The following is a 12,028-nucleotide window of genomic DNA, read 5'->3' on the forward strand; positions in this document are numbered from 1 at the left end:
ATTTGTTTTCCTCATTCCCTTTCCCCTTAGATGAACTGAGTCTTTGCAAGTGGGAGTGGAGTTGGTTATGAGTTTCTTGGCACTGAAGGTGGGGTGGAGCATTGGGCTGAGCACCATCGTCTGTTCCCTTTGGCCCCGACTTCCCTCGTGGACTTGGACAGCAGTTTCTACTGAGATTCTTAACTTTGCCCTGGCTCTGAAGGTTCAGCCACGCTGTACGCTCTTTATTTCCATCCCAAGTCCCTTGAGTCTGTTGTCTTATCTACGTCTACCTTTTTGCTTTACTTGGGAAAATGGACTTCCTTCCCATTTAGGTCACCACAGAGCATTGAGTAGAGTTCCCTGTGCTATACAGTAGGTTCTCATTAGTTAGCTATTTTATACATAGTATCAATAATGTATATAGGTCACCACAGTGCGTTAGGTAGAGTTCCCTGGGCTATACAGTATGTTCCCATCAGTTATCTATCCAAAAGGGTGGGGATATCTGTATGTGCATGGCTGATTCATTTTGTTGTGCAGTGGAGGCTAACACAACATTGTAAAGCAACCATACTCCAATAAAAATTAATTAAAAAAATAAAGGGCTTCCCTGGTGGCACAGTGGTTGGGAGTCTGCCTGCCGATGCAGGGGATGCGGGTTCGTGCCCCGGTCCGGGGGGATCCCGCATGCTGCGGAGCGGCTGGGCCCGTGGGCCATGGCCGCTGGGCCTGCGCGTCCGGAGCCTGTGCTCCGCAGCGGGAGAGGCCGCAGCGGTGAGAGGCCCGCGTACAGCAAAAAAAATAAAAAAAAATAAAAAAATAAAAAAATTAAAAAAAAAAATTAAAAAAATAGTGTCTCCGTGTCAGGGAAACCAGGGTATGGTTTCCCCTCCTTACCTGAGGAGTGGGTGCTGGTGTGGGGGCTTCCCAGTGGGCACAACACTTGGTCATCGCCATTCATTCTATGCCCGGGAGCTTCCTGCCTGTAGGGCTGTTGTGAGAGGCTTCCACTCCAGGGCCACATCCTGGGAAGCAAGGGCATTAGCTGGGGTCTTCATTAGCGCCCACAGCCTGCACCACTCATGGCAGGTGTTAGGTCGCACTAGGGCCGGCATCATCTAAGCACTGGTCGTGTCTCCCTCCAGTTCTCCTTTTCCCATGTGTTGGAGCCTGGATTTATTTAGAATTGACAGTTTGAATTTTGAGAGTAGCTGCCAGAAACAATGATTATGGTTTTCTCCATACTGGCCGTTAAATGTTCCTTCCTGATGTAATTAACTAAGTATTTTAAGGCCATTTCTGGCCCCTGGTTTAAAAACCATGCTATTTGAGTAAAGAAGAATGCTTGCACTTCTGTTCATAAAGGCAAATGGGCAGGCTGACATTTACTTAAAAACAAAATCAAAATATTCAGATTTATTCAAGTTTACAAGGCTAGGTTTGTTCAAGACACAGGTGATACAGTTTTGTTTCACATTATTTTGACCTTGAGACAATTTATTTCTTCTCTAGTCCGCCAGTGATATTTGCATGAAGATCTTTGTAACCTTGTGTAACAGCCTGGTAGCAACCTCAAGATCATATTTTTTTTGAAAATACAGGATATAATGGTTACTTTTTTTTTTTTTTGAAGTATAGTTAAGTTACAATGTTGTGTTAGTTTCACATGTACAGCAAAGTAATGGTTACTTCTTTGTTATTTAATTAATTAATTTATTTATTATTTTTTTTGCGGTACGCGGGCCTCTCACTGTTGTGGCCTCTCCCGTTGTGGAGCACAGGCTCCGGACGCGCAGGCTTAGCGGCCATGGCTCACGGGCCCAGCCGCTCCACATCGGCAGGCGAACTCTCAACCACTGCGCCACCAGGGAAGCCCAGTAATGGTTACTTCTGTGTGTCAACTTGGCTAGGCTAGGATATATAGCCAAAAACCAACCTATATTTCACTGTTGAAGGTATTTTTTAGGTGAGATTAAGATTTAGATCAGTAGATTTGAATAAAGCAGATTAGCCTCCATAATGTGGGTGGGCCTCCCCTAGTCTGTTGAAGGCCTGAGAGGAAAGACTGAGGTCCACAAGGAAGAGAGAATTCTGCCTCCAAACTGTCTTTGGACTCAAACGGCCACATCAACTCTTCCCTGGGTTTCCAGCCTGCCAGCTCACTGTGCAGATTTCAGATTTGTCAGCCCCTGCAATCATGTGAGCCAATTCCTTAAAATAAATCTATCTATCAATCTATCGATCTATCTATCTACATTCTATTGGCTCTGTTTCTCTGGAGAACCCTAATTAATACACAGGGTACTTTGCTGAGTCCTTCCATGCTTGAGGAGGTTGTGAGAACCAATGGGTTTGTAGTCCACCACAAAGGACAGTGCAGCGGGCTTCCCTGGTGGCGCAGTGGTTGAGAGTCCACCTGCTGATGCAGGGGACACGGGTTCGTGCCCCAGTCCAGGAAGATCCCACATGCCACGGAGCGGCTGGGCCCGTGAGCCATGGCCGCTGAGCCTGTGCGTCCGGAGCCTGTGCTCTGCAAAGGGAGAGGCCACAACAGTGGGAGGCCCGCGTACCGCAAAAAAAAAAAAAAAAAAAAAAAAAAAGGACAGTGCAGCAAGGCCCACAGGTGCTCAAAACACAAACACAAAAGCTAATAATCAACAGCAGAAAACTGGGGAGAGTTTGTCATATCTACTGCCTGATTTTCTTAGAGAGACAGGACCAATCTATCCATCAGCATCACTGGTGACCACCATATTTTAAGGGACCCATGAGAATGTTTTAATTTCTTTTAAAATCAGGAGAGAGAGAGAAAAAAATAACTTTTAAGTTGAAAAAATATTTTAATATGTAATATTTTGATATATATATATATATTTTTGCGGTACGCGGGCCTACCACTGCTGTGGCCTCTCCCGCCGCGGAGCACAGGCTCCGGACGCGCAGGCCCAGCAGCCATGGCCCACAGGCCCAGCCGCTCCGCGGCACGTGGGATCTTCCCGGACCGGGGCACGAACCTGCGTCCCCCGCATCGGCAGGCGGACGCTCAACCACTGCACCACCAGGGAAGCCCTTGATATGTTCTTTATACCAATTAGTTATAGAATATAATTTTTACTGTCTTTATGGAGGAAAGAGACCATGAAGGTAGAAGTGCATAGGACCCACAAAATTTATAATGTAGCCCTGTAGGGAGGTGAAACTGTGTGTAGAAACATTGTATAGAAAGAATTGTGAAGGAACAGAAGAGATGATACGAAGACATAGATAATAGAACATATTTTTTCCCAGTTTTATTGATATGATTGACATACAGCACTGTGTAAGTTTAGGGTTTACAGCATAATGACTTGACTTAAATATATTGTGAAGTAATTACCACAATAAATTTAGTTAACTTAAATTTAATACCTATCATCTCATATAGATACAAAAAAAGAAGATAGTTTTTTCCTTGTGATGAGAACTTGCAAATATATTTAGGACTTTCAAATATATCGTACAACAGTGTTAACTATAGTCATTATGTTGTACATTACACCCCCAGCATTTATTTATCTTATAACTGGAAGTTTGTACCTTATGACTATCTTCTTCCAATCCCCCCACCCCTGACAGCCCCCCACCTCTGGTAACTGTAAATCTGACCTCTTTTTAAAAAATTTTTATTTATTTATTTATATTTTGGCTGTGTTGGGTCTTCGTTGCTGCGCACGGGCTTTCTGTAGTTGCAGTGAGCAGGGGCTACTCTTCGTTGCGGTGCGCGGGCCTCTCATTGTGGTGGCTTCTCTTGTTGCGGAGCACAGGCTCTAGGCACGTGGGCTTCAGTAGTTGTGGCACGTGTACTCAGTAATTGTGGGTCACAGGCTCTAGAGTGCAGACTCAGTAGTTGTGGTACACGGGCTTAGTTGCTCCAAGGCATGTGGGATCTTCTCGGACCAGGGCTCGAACCCGTGTCCCCTGTCTTGGCAGGTGGATTGTTAACTACTGCGCCACCAGGGAAGTCCTCTTTTTTTTTTTTTTTTTTTTGCGGTACGCGGGCCTCTCACTGTTGTGGCCTCTCCCGTTGCGGAGCACAGGCTCCGGACGCGCAGGCTCAGCGGCCATGGCTCACGGGCCCAGCCGCTCCACGGCATGTGGGATCTTCCTGGACCGGGGCACGAACCCGTGTCCCCTGCATCGGCAGGCGGACTCTCAACCACTGCACCACCCGGGAAGCCCCTCTTTTTTTTAAAAAAAATGAGTTTTTTGCTTGTTTTAGATTCCACATATGAGATCATACAGTATTTGTCTTTGTCTGACTTATCTCACTGAGCATAATGCCCTCAAGGTCCATCCATGTAGTTGCAAATGGCAGGATTTTCTTCTTTTTTATGGTTGAGTAGTATTCCATTATTTAGATATAGGTAGATATAAACATGTCACATTTTCTTCCTTATCCATTCGTCCATTGATGGGCTTTTAGGTTGTTTCACGTCTTGTGAATTGTGAGTAATGCTGAAGAAAATTTTGTCTTAAAATTGCTTGTTCCTTCTCCTAAAGGTTGACATAAAATGATGAGTATTGAAATGAAGTCCAACAAGACTTAAGTCTCCCTATGACAATTCTATTGCACTAGACAACTGCTCTTTTGGAAGATGGGTTAAGCTATATTTCAAGTTCATTCTAAGGGAAATATTCCTGAGGAGCTACTTTGAATAGACAACTTATTAGAGTTTCAAGCACACCACTCAGCATAGGAAGTAAAATATTATATCTTGGAAAAGTTTTCACTTCAAGATAATTTATCAAGTGTTTGATAATAGAGTGAAAAAAATCCCACTTGGGAAGAGTTCTAGAATCATTAATATGCAAAAAGATATATACAGGATTCCAATGAATAAAATGTCCCATCTAGTTGTCAACAGAGATTTCTGTTTCCACCCTTCCACTCACAGAAGCTAGTCCATATGTGACAGTGTTCCCAAATCTGCGTTCATTATTAGCCTTGATAGCTACACCTGCTACCTCCCGTGGAGATATATCCAATAGAAACGCTGAGAAATTGCTAGTCACTTAAAATAGGACCTGAAATTAATTAACTTGCCTGTGACTTTCTTAACTAAGAAGTTATCTTGGTAACAGATAACTTGGTAACAGATTAAAAATAAATTCAAAGGACTTTATATTAAGTGAAAATATAAGCTTCTAAATTGACTAGACCCGACCTATACAACATTCAGGAACTTGTAGAAAGCAGAAGGAATCTATTCATTTATTTGTTAATCAATTATTTATTTATTTTGGCAGCTCTGGGTCTTAGTCGCAGCATGCGGGATCCTCCAGTTGCGGCATGTGAACTCTTAGTTGCGGCATGCATGCGGGATCTAGTTCCCTGACCAGGGATCAAACCCGGGCCCCCTGCATTGGGAGCGTGGAGTCTTACCCACTGGACCACCAGGGAAGTCCCAAGAATCGTTTTTTAAAATTAATTTTTATTGGAGTATAGTTGATTTACACTGTTGTGATCTACACTGTTGTGTTAGTTTCTGCTGTACAGCAAAGTGAATCACTTATACGTATATCCACTCTTTTTAAGATTCTTTTCCCAAATAATCATTACAGAGCATTGAGTAGGGTTCCCTGTGCCATACAGTAGGTTCTTATTAGTTATCTATTTTCTATATAGTTGTGTGTATATGTCAGTCTCAGTCTCCCAATTTATCCCTTCCCCCAGGAATCTTCCAGAAAGTGGTTGGAAAGAGATTTATGAATTTATTAAAGTTAAATTTTGTGAACTTAAAATTAGTTATGGAAATGCATCTCATTACTACAGCAGCCCTACTTGCCTTGCAGACAGCAATATTGAATGAAGGTCGGAAAAGAATTCAACTTAGGGAGAAATGATTGCATATATATATATAAGATGATAACATAGTGATTAACAATATGGACTTTGGGGTCAGATAGGCTTTGGTTTGAATTCTGGCTGTGCCATTGCACTCACTCCTTCGTTCACTCTGTGATCTTTACTGATACTCAGTCACAGGGGACACGGTGGTGAACAGAACAGGCATTTTCCTGCCTCTGTGGACCTCATAGTCTAGTGGGGGACATAGATATTAAGTAAATAATCATACAAATAAATAATAGTTAATTTGGTGATAACACGAAGGATAAGTATTAGGCGACATGAGAGTGAATAACACAGGAAACTAATTTAGATTGAGGCTCAGGGAACATTGATTTAAAGACTGAAAACAGGTCACAGTGGCTAGGTAGAGTGAGCCAGAGTAAGAGATTAGAGTTGAGGGTAGAAAGGAGAGGAGAGGGAAGGAGACCGGGGGAAGGAGGAAAGGGAAGGGGAGAGGAGGGGAGGGGAAGAGAGGAGCCAGAAAACACAGCTGTGGGATTCAGATCAAACGCCTTAACATCTTTGAACCTAAATTTCTTTTTTATGCAATGTGGACAGTTGTAACAGCTTCACATGGTTGCACTTGGGATTAAATGCATTGTATTTGAATCATGCTTAATACAGAGCTAGCATGATTAGTATTTACTACCTGGTGTCTATAAATAATAACGCCCTCATGGAGTTTGCATTCTGGTGAGGTAATCATATCCACCTCAAGAATGGAAATAAGCAAAGAGAGGCTAATAGCTGTTTGAAGAGCTTCCACATTTATGCTCATTTTTAGAAATGATTTTTAAAATTACAGTCACAACTGAAGAAAAAGGCAAGACAAAACATCTTAATGTTTTCTGATTAACAAGTGAATGTAAGTGATGTATCAGCAAGGTTACAAACTAAAGATACTGAGAGTATGGATTAATGTAATATCCCCTTATGTCCATGTAGCATGTAAAACCTTGAGATTAAGAATAGCTGTTACACAGGGAGTGACAATAAGCTTCTAAAGACAGGATGAGTTAAAGAAACAACTGCAATTTTATTAGCCAAGATATTTTCATAACAAGATACAGAAAAATTACAAATTAGATAGGATGAGACCTTCACCCTAACAAGGATTGAGTTATAATTTTGGTTCCTTCAAGGTAAGTATTTTTTCAGTCTTTTAAACTTTTATTCTTATCTAGCAAGATGTGGATGAATAAATAATTCATGGCCTTTCCTCCCCAGTGCATCTTGGTCAACTATCTCCTCTCCCTCCCATCTTCTTCTGAAGCTCATATCTCTGTTCTAGGTTGAGCTCTTGCCAGGGCTAATTTTAAAAATATGAGGCTTGTTACTTTCTGTTTTTACAAGAGGTGAGTGAAACTCCATCTATACTTGTTCCAACAGGACCACTGTTTAGCAGTAGTAAAGTGTTATTGAAATTAAATAAGTTCAGCCAGGTTTTTTTATCTTTGATATGCTAATCCTAGAGATGCGAACAGAGAGGAAGAAGCCTTTCCATTCTGTCTGTCCATCTGTCCGTCCATCCATCCATCATCCCTCCATTCACTCATTTACTCATCAAACAGCAAATGTATATCCACTCAGCAGACATTTATAGAGGTGTCCGTCATGTGCTAGGAAATGTGCTTGGTGCTAGGGATACAAATATAACTGATTTCTAGATTCTTCCCTCAAACCCACAACCTTGCAGCTGAATCATTTATTCATTTATTAATATTCAACATGTCTTTCATTAGTGTACCAGGCAGCGTAGACACTGGAGATACAGTGCTAAAAAACAGACACAGGGCCTGCCCTCATGGAGCTTATGTCCTAGTGGTAGACATAAAAACTAGTGTAGAAGATAAGGGCTGTGCTCCTCAGAAGTGGGCTTGTGTCTACAGGAGGTGTGCAAAATGATTTATGAGAGGTTCAGGAAGAAAATAGTTACATTATTATTTTAATCTCTTCTTAATTTGTAATTTTGTGTATATTTGGTAATATGCCTAATATGACAGTAGTATATTTTTACATAAATAAATATTCAAATTTATTCTACAAATTGATACTGATACGTTGCATAAGCAAGAACATTTGTAGACCCGCTGGTCAAAGCATGGGTTTAGGTCAGGTAGGCTGTGGGTTTGTTGTCAGGTTCTGTCACTCACTATCTGTTGGGCAAGCCTGGGAAAGGAGGAGAATTGTCTTCTGTAAGAATTGTAAGGATTTAATGTAATCGTGTTAGTACAGTGCTTACGTTGTGCTTATGTAGCTCAAATCCTCAAAAAATGATAACTTATGTTACTGTGTTATTATTCATTTGATAAATATTAAAATGCAGACATCTTTAAAGTGATAGAGAAATATTGGGAAGGGACTGAGTAAGCGGTGACCCTTAGTGTCATGAAACTATTATAATAAATTATCGGTAGGAATGTAAATTAGTGCTACTTATGTGTTGATATATGTACGAAAATCCTTAAAATTTTTATTCACTTTGACCCAGTTGTTTCCCTTCCAGGAATTTATCTTAAGGAAACAATCAGAAATTCTAACAGATGTCTAATAGTGACAGATAGGAAACAGAACTAAATGTCTATCAATAGAATAGTGAGATTAAATTACAGCTTTATGATGGAATGTTGTGCATCTCTTAACATTTTAAAAGAATACTTGGGAAAATATTAATATTTAGCGAAGAAGATAGGATACCAAATTATTGTTATAGTGTAACCCCAATTATGTTTTTTTAAAAAGCACACAATATATATGTATAAGAAAAGTACTATAAAGAAATGCACGAAAATATATCAGTATTGTCTCTGGTAAGAATGTGGGTGACATTTATCTTTTTTCATTGATTAGACAATCAGAGAATTATTAACCAAAATAAATAAAACAAGCTGAGGATGAGTGGTAAATTGGGTAAGGAATCTTAAAAAATGGTACAAACGAACCTATCTACAAAACAGAAATAGAGTCACAGAAGTAGAAAACAAACTTATGGTTACTAAGCGGGTAAGGGGTGGGAAGGGATAAATTGGGAGACCGGGATTGACACATACAAACTAATATATATAAAATATTGATAGATAACTAATAAGAACCTACTGTGTAGCACAGGAAACTCTATTCAATATTCTGTAATGACCTATATGGGAAGAGAATCTAAAAAAGAGTGGATATATGTTTATGTATAACTGATTCACTTTGCTGTGCAACAGAAACTAACGCAACATTGTAAATCAACTGTACTCCAGTAAAAATTAAAAAAAAAAAGAATTCTGCCTGGGTACGCTAGAAAAGTTTCACAGAGAAGCCCATTCTAAGTCTTGAATTGAGTCCAGGCGTTTCTCAAGTGGAGGAAGAGACTGAGAAGGAGGCAGAAGGACCTCAAGCGTGGAACAGTTATGAAAGATACATGGCGTATTTAGACAAATCTCATTTGTGACTGAAGGTTAGGCTAGATATTGACACTGGGACAGAAACACTGATAACAGGCCTTTGGTGATGGAGTGGAGATTTGTACAACTTAAGGAGATCATCCCTTACCTGGTCTAAGATGGGCAGCTTTGGTAGGGAGGGAGGGACCTGATCAGGTGTGAGTTTCATCCCGTCTACTCTGCAGCAGTGGGAAGGTTAGGTCAGCACAGAAGGAGATGCGTGGAAGGGAGGAGAGCGAGGCAGCTGTGGCATCCGTCTGCATTTATTTTTGGATGCAGTTTTGGCAGCGCCATTTTCAATCCTAATGTTGAGATGCCTTAAAATTATTACATCAGCTTAGCACCTGGGACATTTGAGAGCTTGGTGAGTTGGAGTTAGGTATATGAAGCCTCTGTTCTCACCTAGCAGGACGTATTTTACTGGTCTCAGCAGGAGGCTGGATCCAGACGATGCGTCTTAATACAAGAGGTCTCAGGAATGTGTTTCTGATATTAACTAAGCTGATGTTGTCCAATGACATTCAGAGGATTGACTGAAGAAGCTGCATTCATTCATCCTCTGCTCTACTTCAAAATTATCCCTGAAAAACCAAAACCCGAGAGAGATGCCTATTTGGACTCCATGGCTTTGGCCCTGCTATAGAAGTGCTTTTACTGAACAAAGGCTTGGCATTACGCCATTGGATCGTTCCACGGGTTTTGAGATTCGTTGTGATTTCCTGCAGTGAACAGGTGTCCTGTTACTGAGCAACTTGTTTGCTTTACCTCGTGGTTCGGGTAGATCGTGTGAGTCACGTTGATCTGCCTGGAAGGGCCAAGTCACACCGGTTCACCCCTAACAAGTGCGCGGCACCAACAGCACACACAGGACACTCGCGTCCTCTTATTCGTTCCCTCTTTCAGTCTTTCTTTCCTGCCATTTGCTTAATTCCTTTTTTGTTTTGCTTGTTTTGACATTGGATGAGAAATAAACTTGAAACTTTGCATGGAAGTTAAAGTCATTCTCTAAGGTCTTGACCTTTGGTAAACTGTGAAGATTACAGGAAACACTAGTGGGGTGGGGACTCGCCTTTACTTTATGATCCTGCCATGATATAGAAGAAGCTATTCAGTGGCTGGGAGGTATGTTTCAGAACACCCACAGAGTCAAAGGCAAGACAGCTTTTCTCTTGTCAGGGCTTAGGGTTATGCGATACATCCATGGTGTCTGGATACTAATGCTACTGGAGACGGACAGGCTGCGATGGGTCATAGTGGGAGAATCTGTGTGTTTCCTAAACTAGCCCATCATCGCTGGGGCTCGGTGTGCAGTAGAAATCTACCAGCTCCAGAGACTGATGGAACTTGGTGTAGCAGATGAGAACAGGATGAGATTGTGGAGTGAATCAAACGGGAGGACTAAGATATTAATAAAAAGAGCACCTATCCATCCATCCATCCATCCATCCATCCATTCACTTATTCTAGGAATAATTATTGAACACTTACATTGTGAGGTGCTGGTTAGGTGCTAGGTATGACATCGTGAACATCACAGTCTTTTGAGGGAGGGAGACATTAAATACTTAATTACACATATAATGTATTCCTTGCCATTGTGTAAGTGCTGTGAAGGAGAAGCATAGGCTGTATGAGAGAATAAGTGAAAGATAGTGGTGTGGTCAGGTGGGAATTTTGATGGGTCAAGTCTTTCAGAAAATTAAGCAGAGGGAAAAATGGAGTGCGAAGACTTTGAAACTGCAAATATGAGAAGAGTGAGAGGATTACTTCTTTTTTTTTTTTTTGGCTGCATCGGGTCTTAGTTGCGGCACGCGGGATCTTTCATTGCACCGCACAGGCTTCTCTCTAGTTGTTACGCATGAGCTCCAGAGTGCACAGGCTCAGTAGCTGTGGCGCGCGGGCTTAGTTGCCCCGTGGCATGTGGGATCTCAGTTCCCCGACCGGGGATCGAACCTGCGTCCCCTGCATTGGAAGGCGAATTCTTAACCACTGGACCACCAGGGAAGTCCCGAGAGGTTTACTATTCAGGTGAATACACTGTCCATTAGTTGATTTTCTTGTGGCCTCTGACCCCTCCTTTGATCTTCCCCAGCTGCCTCCTGCTGAGCTCTTTATTAGGGATCATGTGATGCAGGTCCTGGGGAGGAGAGAGGGTGAGATTAGGGGTTCTATCTTTAGAAAGGAAGGGCTTCCTAAACAGGAGTCTGCCCGCTCTGGTCTGTCCTCTAGAGTGTGCTGAGGACATCCGTGTCCTCTCCATGATTAGTAATGAGACTTGCTAAGCCCTGTGGTTTGGGATTTGAAATCTGCCTTTAACCCGTTTTATTCTGGACGCAAAAGAGAAAAATTAATTCTGAAAATTTACTTGTGGATCTTGCGTTGTCATCTTGCTTTGTCACCTTGCAGCAATTCTCATGAGGAGGTTAAAAATTATTTGTTTTCTTTCTAATGTGAAACCTGGAGAGATTACACATGCTAACGTTCCACAGTCTTCTCATTGTTTACAAAATTCGTCTCTCTGGAGACTGTCGCTGGCAGGAGTGTGTATGCTGGAAGTCATGGCCTCCTTTTAACAGAAGAAATATTATCAAAGTGATGAAGCAGCATCATTTTTGTTGAGTTTTCTTTGGGCAGAGCTAAGAGTTACCCTGGAAGAGAAAGCAGGGATTTAGTGCAACACATGTTATTTAGGTTGTTTTCTCTCTCTGGCTTGTTCTTTGTTAATTGG

Source organism: Globicephala melas, chromosome 14 (genome assembly GCF_963455315.2).
Source record: "Globicephala melas chromosome 14, mGloMel1.2, whole genome shotgun sequence".
NCBI lineage: Eukaryota > Metazoa > Chordata > Mammalia > Artiodactyla > Delphinidae > Globicephala > Globicephala melas.